Source organism: Pseudonaja textilis, chromosome 2 (assembly GCF_049901715.1).
Source record: "Pseudonaja textilis isolate UNSWEBS1 chromosome 2, rPseTex1.2, whole genome shotgun sequence".
In the NCBI taxonomy this organism is placed as follows: Eukaryota; Metazoa; Chordata; class Lepidosauria; order Squamata; family Elapidae; genus Pseudonaja; species Pseudonaja textilis.
Window position 1 is genome coordinate 35,916,577 of NC_141991.1, and position 12,225 is coordinate 35,928,801.

Consider the following 12,225-nt stretch of genomic DNA (forward strand, 5'->3'; position numbering starts at 1 on the left):
CACCTTTATTATCAGTGTGGTGTCTCTATGGTTTAATATTTTGTTTAGATGTGTCATTGTCTTTTTTTCCAAGTAGCAGATGTCTCTTTAATTTATGACAAATTTATCACTCTTGTGGATTTTTGAGCCCAAGAAGATAAAATCTGTCACTATATTTAACTTATTCTCTGCCTATCTGAGGCAGATTGGATTTTGAACTTCCTTCCTTCACCTTTAGAATTTGTTAAGCCTTCCAGCCTACCAAGTGATATCATCATTTATATCTGAAGTTGCCAGTGTTTCTCCCAACAATTTTAAATCTCATTTTCTATTCCCCTAGTTCTAATTATACACATCATTTTAAAAACATAATCCCTGTTTCATAATATTAAACAGAAACAGAATGTCATGTCATGTTTAATATAGCTTTGTCATAAACACTAGTTATACTTTAACTCTTCCCATGCTCTTTCCCAGAGGCTTGTTGGATATGTTCCAACTTGGTGGGGGGGAATGACACATATTTCAGTATCATGTTGATATTATCCTGGTTATAAATGCTTATTTGAACTTCTTGATATTGTAATGAAGAAACCTGCTATTTCCTACTTCAGTGTTGTATTTGGTCTTATCCCTTTTCTATAACCCCTCTGGAAGAGTACATTCCTGATTATATATCTCACAGCACCACTTGTTTATGTAAAGCCTTTCACTATACAAGTAAATTATCTGTGAATATGACATCCACCTTTGTTTTTGTTTTTTAAGAAAAAAACTGAGAATTTTACATATTTATTTCTGCAATTTGACTTTTTTTTTATTTCATTGACTATTAAAGTAGACCCTTCATCTAAAAGATAATCTTTGACCTTTCATTAAATTGAGTTGAAACTGAAATTTTGCACTTAAATTTGCAAGAAGCATTTATAAATATGCAGTGTAATGCAATAATTCTCTCTCTTTCTCTCTCCCCTACACCTGTGATGGAGAACCTATGGCACGGATGCCACAGGTGGCACACAGAGCTATTTGTGTGTGCATGCAAGCCCCATCAAACTTACCTTCACTGCACATGTGTGGGCCTCCCAGCTGATTTTCACCCCATTTGAAGCTGTTTTCAGCTTCCCAGAGGCTCAAGGGAAGCCTCTGCAGCCTTGGGAGATCAAAAAACAGGCTTCAGAAATACTGGAAGTGCCAAAAGGGGGGCCATTTTCAGCCTCCCGAGGCTCCAGAAGCTTCCTTTGAGCCTTCAAGAGGGAAAAAATGGCCTCAAACAAGCAGAAAATTAGCTGGGAGGCGGGCATATATACAGTGCAGGTAAGGGGGTAGGATGGGGTGTTGCATGTGCATGCACAGGGGGCAGTGAGCATTGCATTGTGGGTGCCAGCACGTGCTATTGAGCACATGTGCACTTTTGGCAGACCACAACAAAGTTCACCCTCACTGGTGAACAGAATATCTATCTATCTATCTATCTATCTATCTATCTATCTATCTATCTATCCATCCATCCATCCATCCATCCATCCATCCATCCATACACATAAACATATACCTACTATAGATATGTATGTGTGTATTTATGTATGTATGTCTGAAAAGGAAAGGTTTTGATTAGTGTGTGCTACCTGCTGCAACATATGCCAGTGAAACATGGACACTAACCTCACAATCAATACAAAAGCTAAGAGTGATGCAAAGAGCCAATGAAAGATACCTGCTTGGCATTACAAGGCAAGATAGAAAAACCTGCACATGGATTAGAGAACAAACAAACGAGAGTAAACGAATTGAAATGGAAAAGGGCTGGTTACATAGCAAGAAGAACTGATGGCAGGTGAACCAAGGCAGTCATAGAATGAATCACACTTGATGAAAAGCATCCATGGAAGAGATCCAAAACAAGATGAATCAATGATATCAGCAAGTATTGTGGCCCAATTGTCAAAAAATAGTTCAGGATCATATGGGTTGAAAATATATGGAAAAGGCCTTTGTTCTGCAATGGATAGACAATGACTAGAATGATGATGATGATGATGATGATGATGATGATGATGATGATATACTATATCTATATCTATCTATATCTATATATCTATATCGATCTATCTGTCTATTATCTATCTATCACCCATCTATATGAAATAAATTTATAAAAATATAAATGTAAATCAACTTGCATATTCAGTCCTTTAGGTAGATCCCTTTATCCTTCATATCTATCTTTCAGCTTCCCCATTACTGTGGAATTCAGCACTGTTTTGCAGGCAATGCTTCTTAATTATTTCTCTCCCTGGCAGGCAGTTCAAAAGAATTGCTTAAGTTCAGAGATCAGGATTTATCCCATCAAGAAATCTCCTCTTTGTTTATCATCTGTTATCAGCCAGCCAACTGCATTTTTAAAAATTGTTGTCTTACAATTGTTGTCTAACAGCTTTACAGTAGAGAATCAAAGGGCAAGAGCTGAACTTGCTAATTCATTGGCCATATTAGGATTTGTCCCCCTAGTGAGCAAACCATTCTCAGAGATCAATAGGACACTGCCAGCAACTCTTTCTTCATTAGTGACTCCAAGTTACACAATATCTGCCTCTTTTGTGCATTCCTTGTGCACAAACTATGTACAGATATCCCAAATCAATCATACAGTTTTCCTTAATAGGGTAGCACATAGGTATTTGTCCTAATTAGGGCAAACTGCTAGATGTATGTCTTGTTTTCTTATTATTATTAGAAGACCTCATGCTCATATTAATGCAGCAATATATAGGTGCAAATAAACACAGCTCAGTATCAAAACTGTTTAATGTTTTTCACCAGTCTTCATCTATTCATATCCTCCTGCAAGAAAGTATCCCTGCTCCTGTAGTGCTTGAATGAATGTAATTTGTCACCAGATGGACTCCTAAGAAGGCTATTTCTTCCTTTAGATCATTGCACTGAGGGGTGGATAAACCAAGATTGTTATCTTTCCAGAATTTCAATAGAACTTCTGGCATGAAGTTTATTATATTCAAACTGAACTGGAATCTCAATATCCTGAATGTATGGGCATCTCTGATATATGGATCCATGTGGTGGGGGTGTATTCCCTCCTTTTCTCCAAACTCTAACTCAAGTCACATGTGCAATACCTTTGTAACAAATGCTTTGTAATAGTTGTTTGCAACTGATTAATTGCAAGTTACATAATGTAAAAAAATGATGACGCAGCTTTAAATTTCTTGCCTAAACTTCTTCCTTCAATATAATTACTTGTAACAAAGTATTTAGATTTATCCAGATGCAGCTGAAGGAAGAAAGAATGGCTAGTTAGATTCTGTATCTATCAAGGGTTCCTCAGAATATGGTAAAAGTAGGAAACATTGGGGAAGAGGTTAAAAATGGAAAAGATGGGCATATGTAAGGAATCCCCTCTATCTACTAGCAAATTTTCGGCATTTTTTATTTCTTCAAGAGAGATGCTTTACAGACATTCTTCATTTCCCATTATTTGCTCTGAGTTCTTTTTCAAGAATGAATCTGGAGTATAGGAGTAATACATATCCTTCTGTTTCAACATAACTTTCAATAGTAGTTATGCATAAACCATTCCAATATCTTTCTATGCCTCAAATACCTGGATTAACAGTAGTTATCCATTCCAATACTGTCAATGTTCCATTTTATAAAGTCAGTGATGGCCAACAGACCATTACAAATTGCTGGAAATAATTAGCTGAAACATCAGAGTCCATAAAATGGAGCCATGCACATTGAAACAAAGTCATCTGAATGCAAATGTTGCTCTGCTACTTTTACTTTACCCAAAGAAGAAGGCTTTTTCAGCAAGCTTTTCCATTAACATTTGGCTCCTACAACCTACAACCTTCAGTCAATTTTTCAGAAAAAAGTTTGGAACTTTTTAGTCCTAATGGGTTCCCTAGAGATTTCTGGGTCCATTTTGCTGTCTTCCTTCACTTCCAGTCCCAGAGAAACTTAAATTCAGCCGCTACAAATTTAATATCCAGCAACCCATTTTAACGTAGCAACTAAGTTTTGAAATTATTATCTGTCATGCCCCCGTTGGAATCTGATTCCGACGGGGAGGCTGTGATGACCCAGAGTATCTCAGAAATATAACAAAATCCAAAACGTAACTAAAAGTCCTTTAATGCGTTCAACTTGGCTTCACTGTTTAATTGTTCACAGTGGAGTAGTCAAAATAGCATTTCAAAGGCAAGAAACAGTTCACATTCAAAGAGCCAATAACAAAGCAAAAGGCAAAAACAAACCTCATTGAATAAAGTTCCTCGACAGACCAGGATAGATAATTGCCAGCTTCAGGAAGATAACCAGGGACAAACTGTTGGAAGAATGCCAACCAAGATAAACCTTCTTTAGAACTAAAACACTAATTGTTTCCAGGTCCACACTCTTATGCAAATCTCCCACCTGCAACCCATGAAGAGGATCATGGCCCTCTCCTCCTAAGTAGACCACGTTTTACCCTGATTCTCCCCTCCCTGTGTGCCCTAGGATGGATAGGGGATGGGCCTGGGTCCTCCTCTGACTGCTCAGCCAGAATCTCCCTTCCCCAGCCTCCACCACCACCTCTGGAGCCACACTTCCACTCCCTGTTGGCTGTTCCTCCTCTCCCTCAGAGTCATTCTCCACCAGGGGCATGACAGAGGCTAAGCAGCTGACAGGGAGTGGCAGTGTGGCTCCATTAGTTGTGGAAAAAATTGGGGAAGGGCAAAGTCCGGCTGGGTAGAGCAGGGGAGATGTAGAGCAAGGCAGAGGGAATTTGGGGGAAGATCCAGGCCCACCCCCTCTTCATCCTAGGGCATGCAGGGAAGAATGGAAAAGGAAGCAACCAACATGAGTTGTGTGACTCACGGGGGAGGAAAGGGCTCTGATTCCCTTCATTAGCTGCAGCTGGGAACACAGTGTTTAAAAAGGGGAGTTGCACACAGCCAACTGTTGAGAGAAAATTGTGAATTATCTGGTATTGTCGAGGCTTATCTGGGTTCCTGGCATCTTCCCAGCTGTGTGTTTTTCTGGCCTTTCAAGTCTGCCATTCCTTATCCTGCTCTGTCAAGTTAATTACTGCAGCATGGTTTGTGTGGATTTTTATTTACAGTTTGTATGTACTTTGTTTTTGGACCAAATTTCCTCCATTTAAAGACTATTCTTGGGAGAGTTTTTTCTCCAGGAGAAGGTAACCCAGACATTAGGGGCAAAGTTGGAGATATTAAAGGGACACTTCTTACTTATGTGACTGTGTTGCCTTTGTGCCATGCCCCAGGTCATCACATTATCTTACTAGAGTTATGCTTCAAAAAAATACTTCTGGAGTTCTGTCATATAAAATGTTTTGATAACGTAAAGACAAATACATTTATTATAACACATAAATCCATGTCTTTTCTCTTCATCAGAGGTATGAATTGCTCTTCTGAAGTTCAGAATGGTGTAAAAGGCAGTAAAAGAACTGTATCATAGCTATTAGTATAGCTGGTAGTCACAGCTATTAGTATAATAATTGTTGATGACAAAACCATCCTAGATAACAACAATGACAACAAATTTAACAATTTGTTTGTTAACTGTAATAACAAATTTTGATTCAATCCATTTAACCTTTAGATTATTATTAATAAGGATTTCTTGGAGGATCTTCGCTTTCACAATATCCACTTCAATTTTTCCCTGAAGGTTGATGTGTCTTCCTGATTGTTTTGAATAAAGCCATTTTTAATGCCATGTTTTATGCCAATTCAGTCCTCACAAACTGATTTTCCCCCTTTTAGTGTGAAGATCTTAAAATATCTGCCATCTTCTGTCCAGGCAGTGCTGCAAGATAAATCACATAAACAGTGGCTGACATTTTATATAACAGTAGTCAGTTATGTGGAATTTTGTTCTAAGATATTTATTATGACAAAAAATGTTATGAATATGTTCTGAAATCTTATAAAAATATTGCCTTATTTTTTTCTCTCTGAAATAAATTAGATAATGATTAAATTATTATATTTGCTCAAGTTTGTCAGTTTTTGAAGTAGTAATCATGGGAAAAGAATTGTTTAATGACAGTCCTTCTAGCCTTTCTTCTTCTCCTTCTTCTTCTCCTCCTCCTCCTCCTCCTCCTCCTCCTCCTCCCTCCTCCTCCTCCTCCTCTCTCCTCCTCCTCCTCCTCCTTCTTCTTCTTCTTCTTCTTCTTCTTCTTCTTCTTTCATAAACAAGACAGAAGTTGTTGCTATTGTTTAAGTTGTTGTTGCCATCTTTTATTTGCTTCTAATGCTGCTGAGTTTTTATTTTTTTCATGTGGTTTATTCTGTAATTTTCTCTGTGAGCTGCCAAGAGTAATTTTTGATTGCAGTGGCATACAGATATGTTTAATAACATATTTAAATTTTTAATTGTTATTTATTAAATAAAAAAAGAAACAAGACCAGTATCTAATTGCCATTCACACTCTCAGAATGAACCACACAATTAATGGGAAAATGCATGAACCTGGCACTTAGATAAAAAAGTGTCAATGGAACAATGGTACTAGATATAATATCCTACATCTGATTCAAACCACACATGAGATAGGCCAATTAAAATAGGGCTAACATCACTTCCAAACACTTAATCAACTAATACTTTTCAAAAAGCCTCCAGTCATCAAATAGCATATCCCACAGAGTTTAAATTCCACACAGATTAGGAATACTGGAAGGCAATCTCCACTTCTAAACTGTTGCACTGAGGAGGTCTTACAGCAGGGGTGTCAAACTGGTAGCCCATGGCATCACATGCAGGCCACACCCATCCCAGGTTCACAAAGGGGGAAAACGTCACGATATGTCATGTGATGGCAACATGATGCCATAAATTTAACACCTGTTCCTTACAGGAACTCAAGGCAAATCATCTACAAGTAAACTCTGCAGGTATCGATTTCCTTAGGTCTGGAAAACCCCAAATTAAAAAAAAAAAGATTTAATTATTATTTATTTCACCCTGCCATTGATTTGATCTTGAACTTGACATTATTTTTTATTTTTTTCTGGATTGAAAATTTCTGCTCTATTTTCTTTTTGCCATCCTCAATTCATCTGATGAAAGGAAAAACAGCTTTGAAACTTCATTCAAGAGAGAAAACAATTTTGCAGTAATTCCCTTGGATTTAATATAAAGTTCTTGCAATAATTTAATTATAACATGACCAAGGAATCTTTATGACTGGCAGGTCTCAAATCTAATGAAATCAAGCTTTATTATACTCTTTGAGCCAAATAGTAATGCCATATCTTTCATAATCTTCCTGGTGATTGGCAGCCTTCCTAGCTTCCTATAATTCAATAAATTCCAGTTGATGATATTATGGAAGGCTTTCTATGATTTTTTAACTAGGGTGACCAGGAAAATTTCAGAATAACAAAAAAATAAAATAACTAAATGCCAGGGAAAGAAGGCATATCATTTCCTTGTCAACAATATGGAAGTTTTCTTTCTTTCCTTCTCCAAGGATATTTGTTTCTCAAGATATTCATTCTATTTCCAAGCCCTAATGTTATCGGTGAATAAAGAAAACAAACAACAAACAAACAGTAGTCTTTTTTTTTTTTTTAGAAAAAGCATTGGAGAAACTGCAGTGCAGATGTCAGCACAATATATTTAAATGAATAGAGGAAAGATCATTAATTCCAAACAAGGTGCAAGTTAACCAGTTTTACCTTGTGCATGTATAAGGCATGATCTTTTGGGCGAGTTATTCTGTCCGTTTTCTGAAGTTCCATGATTTCTGTCTGCCTTCATCCCAATATTTCACTATTGTAGCCATTCATTACCACTTAGAGGCACATATGAAACAAAAAACAATCCATTGCAGCTTCATCTCCTATCTGCTGTGGAAGAGACCAGTGATATTTCAAATAGTAAATATGCTGTAACAAAGCTCAGAAAGTTCAACTTTTGGATTGGATGTGTTTTATACTCTAATTGCCACTCTATGGATTCTTACTGTAAATATTTGTATCACTTTGGATATGATTGGATGCATATCCAGTACATTTATGTTTCTCTACTTCTCAAATTTTCCCTTTCTATGTTTCTGGACTTAAATTTATTTATATTTTTTTATTTGTTAAATTTATTAATCATCCATCTTGCAGGTTTGCTGCAACTTCAGCAAATCTCCTGCAACCATGGTTGTTAAATCAATATTTGCAGCCTATTTGAGTTACTGCGCTCTAAAGACTTTTTGTGTGTGTGTGCATTTTTATTTTTTTGACATATTTCTCTCTAGCTCATATATTATTATATAAAAATGGCCATTGGTAACTTAGGGACAATGAAAAATAAATAGCTATAGAAAGGTGGATGAAGGAAACAGGTATTTAACAGCATCTGGAAAATTTTCTTGGTATTATTCCATAATTCTGTCTTTATTTGTATTTGGAATTCTAGTTATCATTCTTTATTTATAAACCTTCTCAGATAAACATTTGATTTACCACAGTCCAAATAGATGAAATAAGCCTTCTATCACATGCACATTCACACTTGTATATTGATTGTATATTATGCATAACAGAAACATGCACATGCACATGCACATGCGCAAGCAAGCAAGAAAGCATGTATAAATACATTTTTTACTGGTAAAAAAAATCCCTCTATGAAATAGTGAGTGGCAAATTGTAGTTAGTACAGATAACTAGAAAAAATAACAACATTGGAAAATAACAAAAACAGCACCTCTGCTTAAAAAACAAGATGCTGTAGAATACAAAGTAAAAAAAAAAAAAAGTTTTGGGAGCTGTTGAAAAAATTCTCCAAGCGTTCAGCTTAACACGCCACTGCAAAGAAAGGACAAAACTAACAATAGATTTTTCTAGGCGAGATGAAGATGCTTTTAAATCAAAACAGATGACACAGTTGCTATTAGTATTGCCAGCCGCAACTATCTGAATTATTTTTTTGGATCTTGGATGTTTTAGAGTCAAATAGAAGGTCTTTCCTATTGAAGGGAACACTTGACGTACTCTTAGAAAGAGATTGGATTTGTATAATATCAGTAAAAATGTATATGTGCATAGTAAGGGTATGTGGGTGGGATACATGTACTGCAGGTATAGTTATTAATTGTATTCAGACTGCAACTTTTGTCCTTTCTATACCTCCAGTTAAATACTGTCTATTTCTTTTCCCTGAGTTTTATCAGGAGAAGGAAATGCACAGTTCAGGTGCCATCATTAAATATGTGTGGATTTGCTTTCAGGAAATGTCAGATGACTGGCTTAAATGTTAATATGCATGCAGGAACATGATGCAGCAAGCTGGCTGAGGCTAAGTAGATCAGAAAAAGATAGTGCCTAAATGGAAAATTACGTGAATTTTCTACAATTTTATAACAATGCCTTGAGGTATCTTTTGAAGGAAAGCTGAGATTTTGATGGAATAAGCAACTAATGGAATAAGCAAACACCTGCATTGGAAAGAAGTCACAGATTGGCTAAATGCCTGCCTTAACTACTCTCTGGCTTATGTTATTATTCTTTCCAGTTCAAATGTTCATGCATTCTAAACATGAAATGAAATATTCTGACAATAAAGCAGTGGTCAATTGGGATGGATAAAGAATTAGATCCATCAGGAACTTCAGAGAAATATTTAGATAATGGATCTATCAATTATATACATAAACCCAAAATGTACATTTGTGATAAAACCCTGGAAATTTGAATTGAATATAGCACAAATAAGCACATGCAATTTTTTTGGTTCACTGCGTAAATGTTAGCGCTAAATAGAACTTGTTATCAATTAGATAAGAAATTCAGCAAAAAGCAAAATGATTTGCTTTATGAATAGATGGCAGTCATAACTTAATCCTACAAAACCGGTTTGCTGCTGGCAAGAAGCAAAGTAGTAAGCCCAGTGGAAGTTTTAGAAAGCCTGGTGAGCAGACAGATTAAAAGCTCTGTGTTATTTGTTATGGAAATTACTATTAAAAAAAAAAAAAGCACAAGCGTAACCAGAAAAAAAAATAGTGGATAAGCTAGAGCATTGTTTGAATTAGATACCTTCAGCGGACAAAAATAGCAATGACTTTACTTTTTAAGAACTTATATAGCTGAATTCTCGCTGACGAAATCTATTTCCTATTTAAATTGTGTCCAACTAAATAAGAAGGATTGGAGGCCTGGAACCAAGAGTTGGGTTTGTTTGTTTGTTTTTGCACAATGCAGAAGTTGCATATTTTCAAGCTCTTCCCTTTTCTCATCTGAAAAAAAGAGGAAGGTTTTCTCTCTTACTTTTCTGAGAGGATGTCTGGAGAGGTTTTTTTTGTTTTGGATGAATAATGTGTTTTCACCTGGTATGAAAAGCAGATCTGTTTGCTTCTAATTCAGAATTGTGCCTTTGAGTTTGAAAGGAGTTGCTTAATCCATTCTAAAAGTGTTTCATTCATAGCATTTTGCATATAAGACTTTCCACCATGATTTAGGGCTGTTAACATGGCTCTGCATAACATCCTACAATACCTTGAATCTCCAAATACCTACGCAAGGGTCCTCTTTGTAGATTTCAGTTCAGCATTCAATACCATCATTCCAGACACTCTTCTAAGTAAACTAAACCAACTAGCGGGACCGGAACACACTTGTAAGTGGATCGTAAGCTTCCTAACAGACAGGAAGCAGCAGATAAAGCTAGGCGAATCACATCCGAAACCTGTACAATCAGCACAGAGGCCCCCCCAAAGGCTGTGTGCTATCTCCACTTTTCTTCTCCCTATATACCAATGACTGAATCTCAAATGATCCATCTGTTAAAATACTGAAGTTTGCTGATGACAGTGATTGGTCTCATTCGAGACACTGATGAGTCTGCATATAGACAGGAGGTTATACAACTTGCCTCGTGGTGTAACGAGCCCAAGGAGCTGCTGATCAGTTCCACAGAGGAATTATTGAGTCTATCATCTGCACCTCTATAACTGTCTGGTTTGGTTCTGCAACCCAACAGGACAGACACAGACTTCAGAGGATAATTAGGACTGCAGAAAAAACAATTACTACACACCTGCCTTCAATCGAGGACCTGTATACTGCACAAGTCAAAAAGAGGCCTGTGAAAATACTTACAGACCCCTCATATCCCGGACATAAACTGTTCAACTCCTTCCCTCAAAACGACGCTATAGAGCACTGCACACCAGAACAACTAGACACAAGGACAGTTTTTTCCCCAAAAGCCATCAGTCTGCTAAACAAATAATTCCCTCAACACTGTTCAACTATTTACAAAGTGTACACTACTATTATTGTTAATCTTCTCATCACTCCTTATCACCCATCCCCTCCCACTTGTGATTGTAGGACTGTAACTTTGTTGCTAGTATCCTTACAATTTATACTGACTGTTTCCTAGTATGATTTGGTTGTTGATTGTACCCTATGACTATCTTTAAGTGTTGTACATTTTTATTCTTGATTCTTAATGAATGTACCTTTTCTTTATGTATACTGAGAGTATTTACACCAAGACAAATTCCTTGTGTGTCCAATCACACTTGGCCAATAAAGTATTCTATTCTATTTTATGTTCTAAGTAAAGGTGGTATTCTAGAGAACCGGTAGTGGAAATTTTGAGTAGTTCAGAGAACTGGCAAATACCACCTCTGACTGGCCCCACTCCCACCTATTCTCTGTCTCCAGAGTCCCAGCTGATTGGCTAGGTCTTTTGTAGCCCTGCACAGAAGAAGGGATCTGGAAAGCAGGTTAGTGGGGTGGGGAGGGAATAGGGATTTGGCAATAACCTTCCCCAGGAGAGGGGTGGGAATAGAAATTTTGGAGCATCTTTCCCCTGCCATGCCCAGCAAGCTATGCCCACCAAGCCACATCACGCCCACCAAGCCACGCCCACAAAACTGTTAGTAATTTTTTTTGAATCCCACTATTGGCTTCTAAAGCAGAGTTTTAAGTTCTGTGGCGTGGCTTCATTTGATATCTCTTTTACTCCCTAGCAGCAGCCTAAAAGGATCAAATAAAAACTCAGATTTAATTATTTGCTTCTAATTCATGTTTTAAACATGTAACTTTCATGTACAAATAGATCCAAATGAGAATAAATACTGTATATAATGGTGATGATGGTAGGAATTATAGTTCGGAATATCTGAGGATATCACATGAGGAAGGCGGGTATTTGTGTGTATGTGCATACATGGGTGTGTGAACATACACTTAGGCTTTATTGAGA